General features: G+C 44.4%; 1 protein-coding gene and 1 non-coding gene across 5 annotated transcripts in view; one reads left to right on the forward strand and one right to left on the reverse strand.

The window, feature by feature from the left end:
- Positions 1-14,038, reverse strand: part of SPATA13 (spermatogenesis associated 13) — a 223,616-nt gene that overhangs the window by 185,124 nt on the left and 24,454 nt on the right. The window lies entirely within an intron of this gene.
- On the forward strand, positions 7,374-7,446 carry TRNAE-CUC (transfer RNA glutamic acid (anticodon CUC)). Its single transcript has one exon. It is a non-coding gene; the product is annotated as a tRNA-Glu (tRNA).

Here is a 14,038-nt window from a genome sequence, read left to right on the forward strand (position 1 = left end):
AGAGAGTGCTAGGCTCGCTTGTGTAAGATCCCCACACAGACAAAGCCAAGCTGCAGTGTCGGAAGTCTGGACAGTGGATGGACACAATTCTAGGGCGGAGTAGTGACCAGGAGGGGGCAGGCGGGGACCTGGGGCTGTTTCTTAGTCTCAGTGCTAGCACCTGGGTGTGTTCAGCGTGTAAGAACCCCAGCGGCTGCCTGCACACATCTCACTTGAGCACCTCTCTCTGAGTGTGATATCTTCCACCAGACTCCAAGGAAACGTGCATCAAGTGCTGTACAGAGCATCTCTTTAATTTTGCTATTGTTGTTAGATGGCCAGCACTGCCCATGGGGAAGGCATTATGATCCCATTTCACAGATCAGCCAGATGAGACTGAGTGCAGACCACACACTTTGCTAGGGATAGATCTCACAGAGGGGCGGCGGAGCTGGGGGGACTCTAGCTTTCAGTTCCTTCATCACTGTGACCACACGATGGCCTTGTTGAAGTCAAGAGCCTGGACTGAGGACAAATATCAGGAACCCAGCATGCAGATTATTTTTGTCTGCAGGGTGTAAGAGCGGTCTTCCCTCAAGAAGTTTCAAATGAATTGCTTAGAGATGGTTCAAACTAAAATTAACTGTACCATTAATTAACGGTACATCTAACTTCCCAGCTTCCCTTCCACGTTGGTTTTATTTAATTCCCCATTGTCATAAAGCCTGGTATGGTTTATAGTTTCATTTTATACAATAAATTTCTTTCCCAACAAGTTTTTACTCTTACAGTATCTGTAATGATAAAAAGAGTATATTATGTGATCCACCCAATTCCATGTAATAATATTACAGCTTTATTTAAGGTACTTGATGTGTTTATAGTAAATTAAACTCAGATCAAAAAATGTTTATTCAAAATGTACTGCCTATTTTCACCCTGCCTATTCCTAAAAAGCTTTGGTGCATAATAAAAGGTAACTATAAAATAAAGCTGAAATACATGATTTAAAACCTCACAGAAGAAGAGGAAATTAATTCAGGATAATACAAGGGCTGAGACTGAATATTAAATTTGGCTCTAAACATTCTGGAAGACAAGAAGTACACAAATCTCCTAATCCGATAAAAGGAAATAGACCCATTATTCAAAGAAGACAACTTTCCAGATACAAATTTCCAAGAGGCACATCAAAAACATTGTACAAAAGATTTGATAGTGAGTAATACGTAGATGTAAAGTGATATGAAGAAGTTCATTTTAGGAGGAAAATTTTACAAACAGCCTTGGATTTTATATTTAGAGAATGAGTTCTAAGGAAAAAACAAAAGAAAACAGAGATTGAGGATTTTACAAGGCAGCAGAGACCCACTGGGCTGACCAGGCAGTGGCTGGGACAGCAGGTCACCCAGGGATCACTCAGCAGTTTTGGGGTTGGACAAGCCCCATCCTGTGCCTCAGTTTCCCTACAGAGAAAAGTGAGAATAACACTTACCCTGCAGCTTCACATTAAAGCACTTGGGGAAATGTTCAACCAGTATAAACTCATCATCTGACTTCTACCAGCACCATCAAATTGGGGGGAAAACCCACAACTCGTGTTTCCAAGGCTGAGAAGCAGTTAACATCTGTCTTTCTCCTTGAAACCTTTGTCTTGAGGGTGATGTCATTTGTTCCACTCACTGTCCTTTGCAGCTTTGTCAGGAAGGTGTTTATTAGAAAATATCAATGGATAATGAATCAGTGCAGACTTAAAACAATGCAACATTTCCTGCTGAATGGTGCTCACCCAACGTTCTGTCCTTCCTTCCAGGACAGGACTATAAACACAAAAATACCCCATTTAAAGTTATGAGAGACGTAAAATGTGGGACCAAGTTCATGGAAGACTTTATCCTCCAGAAGGGCGTGCTCCTCCAAGTTGACAATCATGGATTCCCACCTGGAAAATCCCAGTGAATCTGACACTGAGTGTGCATGTGTGACATGTATGCATATACTGTGTTTTCACGTAGGTGTGTGCCTGTAACCCTCAAACACGGATCCAGAATCTGAGTGACAGAGGATTCTCTTCTCCCCCAAGCATCACCGACTCAGTGGACATGAGTTTCAGTAAATTCAGGGAGATAGTGAAGGACCGGGAAGCCTGGTGTGCTGCTGTCCATGGGGCTGCAAGAGTCAGACTCGGCTTAGCAGTTGAACAGCAACAACAAGACAGGAGGCTGTCTGAAATCCCCAAACTACAGGGCCCACTGGCACAGGAGAAGTCAGTGCTGTGTTTGGTTTGATTTTTAAAAAGACATTATTTGAAAGCTGCTAAGACCACAGACCTTAGAAGTCCTCATCACAAGAAAGAAAAAACTAACTCTGTGAGTTCACAAAGTTAGCTAGCCTGGTAGTAATCACTTCACACTCTATCAAACTATTAAGCTCTAACCTTAAACGTATACAGTATCATATGTCAACAACATCCCAATAGCACTGGAGGGAAACCAAGACTGACATCTCACCACCAAAACTTCTGCACCACGTGTACCACACATAGTCTCGATGTGTCATTGCCAAAGCAAAGGTCCACATGGGTCAAGCAGAGAAGTTAACACAGAGTCATCAAGTCAGACAGAGGGTTAGGGAGGAGGCCCAGCTGGGCTGGGACATCTCTATGATGTACACTGACGAAGGACAGAACCACAGCAACACAGAAAAAATGCACTTAGGTTGAGTGAGTTTGTATGTTCCACATAACTGAGCCACGACTGGCATCCTTAACCAATGAGTGAAGTCGCTCAGTCGTGTCTGACTCTTTGCGATCCCATGGACCGTAGCCTACCAGGCTCCTCCGCCCATGGAATTTTCCGGGCAAGTGTACTGGAGTGGGTTGCCATTTCCTTAACCAATAGCCATGTGCAAAAGGCTTCACTATTGACTCACACCAGTTTAAATGTGTACACATATCAACATTTGCATCATCCCATCAACTGTCACACTGCTGTGAACTTGAATTTAACAAATAGCAGGTTGCTCAGTAGGTGAAGAAACCACCTGCCAATGCAGGAGATGTGGGTTCATCCCTGGGTAGGGAAGACCCCGTAGAGAAGGAAATGGCAACCAACTCCAGGATTTCCAATGGAAATCCCATGGACAGAGGAGTCTGGCAGGCTACAGTCCATGGGGTCACAAAGAATGAGCCGTGACTAAGCAACTAATACACACACACACACACACACACACACAAGCAGCAGGATTTCCTAACCCAACCTCAGGTTTGTATGCTTCAAATATTTGTAAACCTTTGGCCTATAACCTAGTTGATGAAACTGATTCTGACTTTTTTGCTTAGTTCTATATAATGACATCTTTTATACCAGGGTCATTTAATTATGCGATTCTGATTCTGAATTTAATTTGGACATAGGCATCACTGGTTATGTGGATCTGATGTTGGTCAAGGTTTTCAACTGGGAAAACAAGAGTTAAAGTGATGTGCGAAAGAAAGGAAGGAAGGAAGAAAAAAGGAAAAGAAGAAGGAATATATAAAAAGATAAACAGCAAGGACCTATTATATAGCACAGGGAACTATAGTCAATACCTTGTAATAATACATAATGAAAAAGAGTCTGAAAAAGAATACATATATATATAACTGAATCACTTTGCTTTACATCTGTAAATCAACTATACCTCAATTTAAAAGAAGAAAAGAAAGAAAAGAGGGAGGAAAAAAACCAAAAACTCTTTGTATCAAAAACACAGGTCAAAAATCCCTTTAAAAACCCCAGTAACCTGTGTAACATTGAAATTGCCAGGAGACTATACAAAGAGAACATGTCATCTTTACAATGAGAATCAAGATTTCCCAGTTTTCTATGTGTTCCAGCACACTGAGGATTGAACCAAGCTAAGTGGATGCACTTGAACCATCCAGGCTCCATCCCCACCCCACAAGGCTCCTATAGGTAGAGCACAGGTTGCTCTAATCGTTGTTTCAAAGAAAAACCGCTTTTGCTGCCCTAGTCTACAAGCGGCTCTGCAGGGTCTGCCTGCATCTAACCACGCCGCCCTCTCTGCTCCCAGCAGCACTCTGAGGTCTCCTGCCAGACCACAGCTACAGTATTTCAGTTCATGCTGTCCGAGCAGTTCATGTAATCGGAGCAAGTTTTTTGTGACTGGATAATCACAGTCTCTGATCTTTATAAAGGAATTATAATCAACGGTTAGCAGGAGCCGGAGAGATTTAAACTATTAATAGATTTAAAATTGAAGTGCCTTGAAGTCCTTATTTTCCCCTTTCAATTGGCAAAATTTGCACCCAGAACAGAGAAATCCTAGCTGGACTCTTACCAGGGGACTTCCCATTGTTAACACTGTTAACACTGAGCTTTGCCAAACTGGTCCACCCCAGCTTCCGGCACTGCCTTCCCAGGACCCGATGCTGGGTTCACAGCGCCTTCAACACCAGCAAGCGGCGCCGATTCCTCCCCTCCGACCCCGTCCTGTCCGAGCACACAAAAGCGGAGTCTGTCGGTTTCTCTGCAGGGGGGTGTCATGAGTTTCCATCCCAAGCTTTAATTATTGCCTGTGTCCTCTTAAAAGAGCATAGACAGACAGCTTTGGACAGACTTTGTTTCAAACCTTGGCTCAGCCACCTAACACATGCGGGAGGTCTCAAAACCCCGCTGCTCAGAGCCATGGCTCCCTGGTTTGGAAGAAGGGTGTGAGTGTGTGTGCTCAGTCATGTCAGATTCTTTGTGACCCCATGGACTGTAGCTCACCAGGCTCCTCTGTCCATGGGATTTCCCAGGCAAGAATACTGGAGTGGGTTACCATCTCCTTCTCCAGGGCATCTTCCTGACCCAGGGATCAAAGCCATGTCTTTCGCATTGTCAGGCGGATTCTTTACCATTGAGCCACCAGCGAAGCCCCTTGGAAGAAGGGTGTGTGTTGTGTTGGTAAATACACCCCTGCCCTGATCAGAGCCTGACATGTCGTGAGCAGATTGTTTTCCTCCTCTGCCCACTCCTGGACCAGCTCAGCTGCAGCAGTGCCCCTTGTCATTTCACTTGCTGCCCACTATCTCCGCAGGGTCTCAGTCTGGGGAGTTGCTACCCAGTGGGCTTAAGTGGAAGTTTAGGAGGGTCGGGGCTGAAGATGCCGGGGGACTAAACGGTGCTTGTGGGGTCAAACACACAGCCTCTCCCACTGACTAGAAGGGGGCTTTCTCAGAGCAAATCCATGAGGACCGCATTAATAGTTGCCAGGAAAACAAGTCCCAGCAGAAAAGACAAAGGACCAGGGCCAACGATGGAAACTGCCCCCAGTCTCAGGCATGGCTGGGAGAATAAATGCAACCTACTAGAGACAAATAAGAAATGCAGAACTGATGCATCCCTCAAGTGGACAGAGCAGCGAGATGCAAGAGGAGGGACCGCCAGGAATGAGATATAAGACATCCTGCTGAGAATAAACTAGAAAAGTTGCCTCTGGTGAGATGATAAATAGCAGAGACATCACTTTGCTGAGAAAGGTCCAAATTGTCAAGACTATGGTGTTTTCAGTGGTCATGTATGGATGTGAGAGTTGGACTATAAAAAAGGTTGAGCACCGAAAAATTGATGCTTTTGAACTGTGGTGTTAGAGAAGACTCTTGAGAGTCCCTTGGATTGCAAGGAGATCCAACAAGTCAATCCTAAAGGAAATCAGTCCTGAATATTCATTAGAAGGACTGATGCTGAAGCTCCAGTACGTTGGCGGCCCGATGCAAAGAGCTGACGCACTTGAAAAGACCCTGATGCTGGGAAAGATTGAAGTCAGGAGGAGAAAGGACGGTGAGATGGTTGAATGGCATCACCACTTCAAAGGACATGAGTTTGAGCAAAGTCTAGGAATAGTGAATAGTGAATGACCAGGAAGTCTGGCATGATGCCATTCACAGAGTCACAGAGTAAGAAACAACTTAGCAATTGAACAGATAAGTCTAAGCACAAGTTTTTGGATGCAGATTTTTGCACATTAAACTGTCCCAACCCCTTCTGTGTTTTCAGATCCTTAAAAGTTGTGAATCAGCTTCCACGTTGGTGACACCATCTCGAATTTCTACCTCCGATTCCTATGACCACCTGGCATTTCCTCCCTCCAGGAAGGTCTGAGAGTTGCGTTGACAAACCCCACATTAAGAATAGCTGATGGAGGGGTGGCGGGTAGCCCAGTGACAGCGGGTGCAAAGGCAGGACTTAAACAATCGAGAGACTGTTTTCAGAGCCCTGGTGACATCACACACTGTGAACCTTTTATTCATCCTCTGCCCGGGATGGAGAAAGAAGGGGTCACTAATTACAGAGGTGGCGGATCAGGGAGCATTCGGGTTTTATAGCAGGACCTGCCCTCTCCTTGTCTGTGATGGTGTAAACAATAACCTTTTTATTGTCTGTGAGGAAGGGTGCATGAGAACGGGCAGGATGATAACAGAATCACCCCATTTCCTGCCACATCACTGGGCTGCCTGTCAGGGCTGTTACCTGGATGGGGAGCTGCTGGTTCTCTGGATTTGTAGCTCGCGTTTGCGGCTGAGAGTACAGGGCCATGCTGCAGGTGAGGTGCACAGATCTGACAGATCCGCTCACTTTTTCAGTGTTTTGCTTTTTGATAATAACTCCTAAGCCCCAGGGAGTCATGAATTAGATCAGAGGTTGGCAAACTCTGGCCTGGGGACCAAGTACAGTCACTGCCTGTTTTTGTTAACTAGATCTGAGCGTGGACACAACCTCGCCCTCTGTCTGCCCGAGTCCATCTTCCCTGGCTATGTCCCTACAACAATGGTAGATTGAGTAACAGCCACAGAGATCGTACAAGCTGCAAGAAGCCTAAAATATTTACTGTTAGCCCTTTACACAAAGAGTTCTATGACCTCTTGCTTGCTTCTCAGCAGAAAGGAGGTGCCTAACTAACCACATGTCCTTCTTCCCTGCAGCTAGGGGCGTGTTTGCACAGGATGGATGGAGTCAAGGGGCAAACCAAGGCTTCTCTTCCAAACATAGACCCCGTGGGATTGCAAAGACAAAATGACTGAAACTCCCACAGAAACACACAGCAGAGAAAACAACATCCACTGGCCCAGTCCAGGATGGAATTTCTTCTAGAGCTGAGGGTCCAAAGGATGGGACTGTCTCTAAGACCCTTCCTGACCATGTGATAATAGATCTTGGGTTGAAAATACCCAAATGACCAATCTGTTGAGAATCTAGCTTAGTTGTCATTAACCTTTTTATGGGGGAAAGAGAGGGTCATACTTCTGAAAAATGATATACAATCACAATTTTATTTGCAACTTTGGGGGGCTCTTGGACCCCCAGAAGCCAATCCATGAGCCCCAGATTAAGAAACACTGATCAGGAACTTCCCTGGTGGTCCAGTGGTTAAGACTCTGCACTCTCAATGCAGGAGACCTGGGTTCAATCTCTGGTCAGGGAACTAGATCCTGCATGCCACAACTAAGAGCCCACATGCCACAACTAAGACCTGGCACAGCCAAATAAATGAAAACAAACAAACAAAAATCATTGATCAATTCATTCTTTTTTGCTAGTTGTGGGGAAAACAGAAAAAATATTTTACCAAAAGCACTGGTCAAAGAGCCTGTTTCTAATTAACTTAATTAACAATTAGCAAGCTCTTACTTGGCAATTAATTTAAAAGTAACAGCATCTAATCAGTGCCAAACAAGTGGTGCAGACAACATTATCTGAATTGAGAGAAGAAAAAGATCATTGTTAAGTAAGATGAGGAGAATTCACAGAAATAATGTGATTTGTCTGAGATCTGAGTGCAGCGAAGTCTCAGGCAAGCAGAAAGGGGCAGAGGTACAGGCGTTGACCTACAGACAAACTGAAGGCTCAGAGAGCCCTGGGTCTTGGTTTCTTACATGTGGGCCCCAAGCAGAGAAGAATCTAAAGCATCCCTAAAAGGCATCATCCTAAAGAAATAACAGATTTTAGGCATCAGGGGAGATGGCTAGGCAGTAAACTATTCCAGATCTCACACCTTGACCATCAGCACTATCAAGATTTGTGTTCATGCCAACAACCTATCTTGGTCAGAGCAGGCTTGCATGGGTCTTTGGCTTAATGCTCTGCTGTTACTTTCTTAAAATTTCCAATCATTTTAAATCGAAAGGACTGCATTTTTATTTTGCAAGGGGCCCCACAAACTATCTTCTTCTATTTCCTCTTATTGTTCAACTAAGACAACCTATTGCAACAGATTCAGATGAAATACAAACAGATCTGAGCGTCCAGCTGAGTTCTGAGCCAGACGTTAAAGCCGTCTGCAAAGCTTCAGAACAGTGACACACTCCTTACTTCTTTTCCTCTGTCTTGAAAAATATACTTAATTCTCATAAAAAATATGTTATTTTGGTTATGGGATTCTTACTGTGCCTTTTAAATAAATTAATAAGTATTTTGAAAACACCTCAATTTTATTTGTTTCATGTGGCAAATAGTCGTCTAGCCCATTATAAACAAAAGTTCTTTGAAATCTTTGGCTTTTAAGAGCAAGAAGGGGGTCCTGAGACCAACAGGCTTGAGAGTCCCTGCCTCATAAGAACGGAGCACACTCAGGAGTATGCATCCTATTAGCCCTGCTTCTCTGGCACATGTCTGCTCGTGTCTGCGTCTTGCTTCTTCTAAGTGAGGCTGTGTGCCCAGAGCTCCTGCCTGGAAGGTTCCCACTACTGTTCCAAGTCTCCATGGCCAAAGCTAAACCAGGTGGCTTAAGAAGATCGCATAAGGAGAGCACACTTGAACTGACAGAGAAGTGGCCAGTATTCCAAATCACTTTCTCTCTCAGGACCTGTTAGAATTCACTATTAGCCCACAGTGAGCATTATAGCCTCTAACACAAGCATTTAGCATGGAATGACTGAATCCAACCATTTTCATGTAGAATTTGGTCTCCTATGTTATGTTATGTGATCCAGAGCAGAAAGGATAGTCGTTTTTTTGTGTTTGTTTGTTTGTTACATTAAACTCCACCACTTGGCAGTAACTGTATCAAGAGGAGCAGACTAGTAGATTTTGAAAAGAAGGTTCCCCTGGGTTTGAACTGAGATTATTATACTGCTGGATTTCTCAGCTGAGGGCCCCTCTTGACCAAGACTGTAAATCCCAGAATTTCCCAGCATCATTCCAGGAGTCTAAACAGTCTTTTAAGCAGCTGCTGAGTGTCACTGGTCTCATGATTCCTTAGAGGAATTTGTCTGTGGGTGGGGGAAGTCACCGCCCATGAGTCTTCATTAAATGTTGAAGGCTGACTGTGGCGATGAAAGAAACAGGATGGAATTCTCAGAATCTCGGTGTTGATAAACAGTCCCCTCTTCCATAAACAAGGACTTGCTACAGCAAACCTAAGGCCTCCATCTTTCTGTTCAGGGAAAAGCCCATTCTTGATAAAAGAAAAGGAAATGGGTGGTTCCCACAATTGCAGTTACCCAGGCTTCCTGGTCTCACCTTTTTTTTCAGATTGGAGTATTGCAATTTTGCGTTAGTTTCTACTGTACAGAAAAGTGAGTCAGCTATAGGTACACATATATCCTCTCTTTTTTGGATTTCCTTCCCATTCAGGTAACCACAGAACTGAGTAGAGTTTCCCTAGATATACAATAGGTTCTCATTAGTTATCTATTTTATACATCGTATCAATAGCGTATATATGTCAATCCTAATCTCCCTATCCATCCCATCCTCTCTTCCCACCTTGGTATCCATATATTTGTTCTCTATGTGTGTGTCTCCACTCAAGTCCTGCAAATAGGTTCACCTGTACCTTTTTTCTAGATTCCACTTGTGTGGATTAATGTATGATATTTGCTTTTCTCTTTCTAACTTATTTCACTCTGTATGAAATAAATCTAAGTCCATCATGTTTCTGAAAATGGCACAATTTCATTCTTTTTATGGCTTACTTTAACATGTTTCTCCTGGCGCTCACCTCCCAAGGCTCCACACAGGTAGAGCCATAGGACTCTCCTGCCAAAAGGTGGATGGCAAGACAGCCAGAGCAAAGGTGATTTTCACCAGAGCCACACCAGCAATATCCTAGACAGAGCTGCCCCTCACCAGGCACGAGACCAGGGACGCCAGGCACCCACAGCTCCTTGACAGCCAGGGCCAGGGACCCAGAGCCTTGCCAGCCCCTGAAACTGAGGCCAGATTGGCTGCTCTGCATCCACTTTCTCCTAAGCCCTCCTTCACATCAGGTCAAGTACAAAGTCAGTTTACCATCCTGAGCAGGAACCAGGAGGTTAGCAGGACTTGTGGGACTGGGGAAGGCTCCAGGAAGACTTGTGTGCACAGATCCCGTCAGCATCCTCAGGAGTGGAAGGCAGTCTCCCACCAGGACCTGAGGATCCATCCCTCGACCCTGCCGTGCCCTTTCGGCCCCATCAAAACACAAGAGTGAGCAGCAGCTTTCCAGCCTCTCAACTCCACTGCTTTGACTTTCGTCTCCATTAGCTTTTGGAAATTCTACTTTCCGAGCGGTTTCTGTTCGATGTGGTGGCTTCACACACCATGCAGAGGCCGGGGGAGTGGTCCTGCTCCCAGAGAGTCCAGTCCAACCTCCTGGGTGCATCCCGGGGGGACCTCCATCCCATACCTAAACCTGGGGGACCTTCTGTGGGCCCACAGAGTTAAAGACTTTTAAACAGTTAATTTGACGCCTTCCTTAGCTAGATGAAAATGTGACTTTCTTCTTTCTCTCCATTAAACATTTTATTAAGTGAAACTTTGCAACTACCCAAATTGAGCCAAACCAATAAATGAGTCAAATACCTAACCCTGGCCAGAACCACATCAAATACCTCAGTGTTCCCAGTTTGGGTGACCCAGAAAACAAAGATGAAGCCTCAGATTGGCTGACTCAACTGAGCTGCCCTGAACTGAACCATGAGGAAGCCCATCAGCCAGAACCTCGGCGACCCTCCAGGGCAGGGCTGCTGGATGGACCAGTGCGTTCAGGGTCCATCCTATTTCCTCCAATTTGGGTCAAGCTTAGCTCTCAAGTGTCAGGTTACTTTGGAGTTATTCTGCTCCTGAACCAGACGCTCCCATGCTCCCCAGACTCCAGCGTCTTATTTGCAATCCCAAGCTTCCGCGTTTCCATCGTGACAGAAATAAGCCAGCAGGCTTTCCTCGGGCAGCCACCCCGTGAACAAACACAAAATGAAACCCAAGGTGTTTGTCATCGCTCCCTGGGAAACCGCTGGCAGAGGCAAAGGGGGCTGACCCGGGCCACCCCCTCCTCCTGCAGTGCCACGTGCGTCACTGTGAGAAGCCACGCCCTGTGCACACCGCACACAGGGTGACCATGGGTGAAAAGTGACCTAAAAATGGATCAGAGGGACCCGGAGAAGCAACTGCCCAAAGAGGATCTTGTCTGCACAGTGCTGAGAAGACCCTGGAGACCTGGGAGTCAGTTTCCCCGGCCTGGAATGTTGCATGCAGACATAAAAAGAGAATTTTCTAGAGTTAACTGAGATGCTCAGTTCCCCAGGGCAGGTCACCATCTTAGTCATCTTTGCATCCATGACACCTGGTGTACTGATCCTGTAGACACCCGATGTGTGCTTATCACTTGTCCTTTCTGATTATTACAAACACTAATTTTGTTGGATATTACCCAGCCTGGACAGAGGAGCCTGGGGGCGCTGCCGTCCATGGTTCCCAAAGTGTCACTTTCACTTTGCTTTCCACAGCCTGAAGACCATGTAATTACCTTAGGTCACTTAATTTTTCTTTTTCTGATTCCAAGTTCCCCCATCTTGCCATCTGAAAAATCCCCAGAGTGTGGATGCAGGGATTCTGGTCCACCCTTCACTCTAAGTCAATACATTTGTACTGGAATCCCAGCCTCTGAGATGTATCCATATGAATCAGTTCTCTAGAATCAGATTAGCTCCAGGTAAACTGATACGATCGAGTTTCTGAGCCAGTAAAGCCAACAACAAGCTCCTGGTCTGTGCTAAATCTCTCCAGTGACCCCTGCGGCAGAGGGCAGCTCCTGTCTAAACCATGGGCCTGGCCCGGCTCCAGCACCACGCTGTCCACCAGAGGGCTTCCTGCCAGCAGGAGGTCTGATTGTGGCATAAATAAATAAGTAAATCACAACTAAACACATAACAAGCTTTAACACTTTGGCTACTTAGTACAGTAAAAGGTATTGAGCAGTGGAAGCAAATGCAACAAAGTGGGTGAACATGCAGGCTTTGCAGATCAGAAGAGCTAAGATGGTATTTGGGTTGTTAACTTCTGAATTTAAGCAAATTACTAAATGTTTATGAATCTCGATTTTCTCTGTGGAGTTAAGGTAATAAGGTTACCTATTTCATTAGGTTTGAAGGGGATAATCTACACTGTACCTTCCACTGCTGGCAACAGAGTGGACAAGAGAACCTAAAAAGCATCTCACTACAGAATACCTAGGAATGCAAGAGTCGACATTTTTTAAATCATCTTTTAAAATGCATGGATGAGTAGCCAGAGAGTACAGCATTCCTGTGGAATCAGGAATGAAGCTGTAGGACAGATCCAGGGAAATGAGAGATTACCGACCATTCATCTAGCCTTAAGGGCCGAAAGCTTCAATCTCAGCAGAAGCCTGGGTGGTGGGGGGGTTAGTTCGGGTGAGAATCAGAGTGATTAAGAAAGGCAAGACATATAATAGGCTCTGCCCTTCAGAGAAATGTTAATAGGGAAACATAAACACCCTACAATCAGCAGGCGAAGGAAGCAATCATCTGTCTTGGTTTGGCTTCCAGAGGAAGGAAAAAAAATCTCCCGACCTGGGTTGTCAGATACAGCAAATAAAAACACAGGGGGCTACAGATTTCCAGGGCAGTGATACTGTTTCATGTGATAATGATAATGGTGGGGACACAAAATTATACATTCGTCAAAATCCAGAGAATGTGCAACACCAAGAATAAACCCTAATATACACCACGGATTTGGGGTGATACTGATGTATCAGTGTAGGGTCATTAATTGTAATAAATGTACCTCAGGTAGGGGGATGCTGATGGTGGGGGAAACTGTGTGTTTGAGGAGGAAGGAAATGTAAGAAACCTGTTCTTAACAACTTTGCTGTGACCCCAAAGCTGCTCTAAAAACAAAGTTTAAATACACAAAAATAACAAGGTGCTCAGTTAAATTTCAGTTTTATATAAACAACACACTTTAACTTAAAAAGGATGTGAAACTAAGGCACAGAGGAGTCAGTCACCAGAGCATAGTCCCAGAGCCAGAGAGAGGCTTGATGTTTAGACTGGACAAGAAGAACCAAGAATTAATAAATTAACCAAGAACTAAGTGTTAATTCATAACAGTAGGAAAAAACAACCCAATAAACCAAAGAATGTGGAAGAAAGAAAATAATAAAGATAAGAACTAAAATGAATGAAGTAGAAAACAAGGATAGGCTAGCGGAAGAACAAAGTCAAAAGTTGATTTTTTGAAAATTTTATTAATAAGGTTAATAAGTCTCTAGAAAGGTTAACCGAAAAAATGCAAACAAAAGGCACACATTTCTAGAAGAAAGAGTGGAAATTTGACTTAAGAAGAAACAACGCCCATAACAATGAAAGCAGGTGAATTAGTTGTTTAAAATCTTCCTATAAAAGAAACAGTAGCTTTGTAACCAATTTCTATACACAGTTTTATAACCAGTCTTATCAAATATTAAAGGATAAGATAATTCCATTTTACCCAATCTAGATCAGAGAAAAGAAACAGAATCAATAATTAATATTGAAAGTGGATGTGGGAAACGGGAGAGAAGCTCTTCCTCCCCGCCCACACCAGAAACAAACATTAATGATCATTCGTGTGCCCTGAATGTGAAGGGCACAGAACATCAGACTTCTAGAAGAATATATGTAGGAGACCCTGACTTTGGGATAGGTGAGGAGACTCACAAGGAGTATTAATCATAAAAGGAAGAAGACAGAATGCATTAAGAACTTCTGTTCCTCAAGACACTGTAAAAACAGCCGAAATGTCAACTCACA

Source organism: Odocoileus virginianus, chromosome 8 (assembly GCF_023699985.2).
Source record: "Odocoileus virginianus isolate 20LAN1187 ecotype Illinois chromosome 8, Ovbor_1.2, whole genome shotgun sequence".
Lineage (NCBI taxonomy): Eukaryota > Metazoa > Chordata > Mammalia > Artiodactyla > Cervidae > Odocoileus > Odocoileus virginianus.